The sequence below is a fragment of the Myotis lucifugus genome, unplaced genomic scaffold (genome assembly GCF_000147115.1).
Source record: "Myotis lucifugus unplaced genomic scaffold, Myoluc2.0 scaffold_13, whole genome shotgun sequence".
Classification (NCBI taxonomy): Eukaryota; Metazoa; Chordata; class Mammalia; order Chiroptera; family Vespertilionidae; genus Myotis; species Myotis lucifugus.
This window is the reverse complement of record NW_005871061.1, coordinates 6,874,527-6,876,439: the sequence shown is the minus strand read 5'-3', so window position 1 is coordinate 6,876,439 and position 1,913 is coordinate 6,874,527.

The window sequence follows — 1,913 nt, the reverse complement described above, 5'->3', positions numbered from 1 at the left end:
TTTGTAAAGATTGTTCCATCTTATTTTAAAGCTCTATGTATACATTCAGTCTAGAGTTGAAGTGCTAACCTGGTAATAAACCGTGCAATAAATTTTCTGTTTATGTAAAAAGTGTAATAGAATTTTTATTAGAAATAGAGGAGCAATAAGTATAATGTGTCAGAATCCTGGCATCCAAATTAAAGCCAAGTAAATGATAACCTTATAAATAATAAAGGTACAAGACAATAGCACAATAGGAAAAGATATAACCGAGAGAACTGCTTGGCAGTGTCTATTAATCACCCTGCCAAATCACCCCTTACCTCAGGTTTCTCAGGATCTAGTTATGTACTTCTTTCATAATAAAAAAAAAATTACCACATCTCAGATTATTAAAATTAAGCTCATTTTAGAAGTAACATATAGAAGAAAAGCATAATTTTTAAATTTAGACTTTTAGCCCAGCCAGTGTAGCTCAGTGGTTGAGTGTTGAGCCATGATCTAGGAGGTCACTGTTCAATTCCTGGTCAGGGCACATGCCCTGGTTGTGGGCTCAGATCCCAGTAGGGGGCATGCAGGAGGCAGCTGATCAATGATTCTCTCTCATCATTGATGTTTTTATCTCTCTCTCCCTCTCCCTTCCTCTCTGAACTCAATAAAAATATATATTTTGAAAATAAAATAAAATGTAGACTTTCAGAAGGAATGTTCAAATAACTTACTATTTTTGTCTCTTTAAGTGTGGCAAATGGTGGAAATTTACTCTCCTCTTTTCAGCCTCCCCATCATGTTCCCATATATAAAGGAAAACAGACATAATTTGAGTGTGCTATTTTATCCAGAGACAAAAACAAACCTATTGTCTCTAATTCTCAACAATGCATTTTCTATAGCAATTAGAAGTGCTCACTGCAAGCAATATTATTTGTAGATTTCAATTTTTCTGTACATTATGTGATTTAAAGAAATACTTTCTTTAGTTGATTACAGTATATCTGAGATTCTACTGCATTCTGAAGCAGTCATACATAATCTTTTTCATTTTTAAGCATCATGAAAATAGACTAAGGTCACGTAAAAATTAAATATAATAATCTGAAACCTATTTATGTATGTCTTACATAAGTCTGATATCTGTGAAGAGGAAGAGGAAATGGTAGGGAGAAGGGAAAGCAGGACAGAGGGACAGGTTAGAGAGCGACCTCATTAGGATCTGATATCCCTTGCAGTAAAATTTTTTTCTTTAAGCACAAACCCAAAGAGTTTGAACAGGATCTGACAAATTCTGTAGATGTTTAGAGATATGTGAAAGAAATGTTAAAACAATGATATAGGATCTGGAAAACAGAAGACATAAGGGTAGTTGTGGGGGTCCAAAAGATGGATATTTTAACAAACAGAAAATATATTTGGTCAAAGATTCTGCTTATATTGGCTACACCAATTGGAGATGATTAAAAATATATTGTTTTTCATTTTTTACATAATTCAATATAGAGTTGACTTGTTGTAAGTGCCTCTTCTCTGACCATGATAAAAAGATTTTTCTCATTACCTCCTGTTCTCGACAGAAATGTGTTTTAGATGTTGTAATTGTGAGTCCTATGTTTGAGAGTCAAAATATGTCTCAAGATTAATGTGAGAAAAAAATCAGAATCTTTATTCCAAATGTTCAAGAAGCAAAACATGGAAGGCAGTTCCTCTGGAATGGCGGCTCAGCTCTATTTTGAAATGACTGAAATCTGACCGCTTCAGTCTTGGACATCACTGGGCTTTTACAGTTTTCTACCTGGATCCCCAAGCTCCCACAAAGGCACCTTTGTCCATACATGGCTGCCAAATTATTGTTGCTGAGGGAGGATACAAGTGGGAGACCTCCTACTTCACCATCTTGCTGATGTTCTCATTTTCATTCGTTTTTAATTATAACT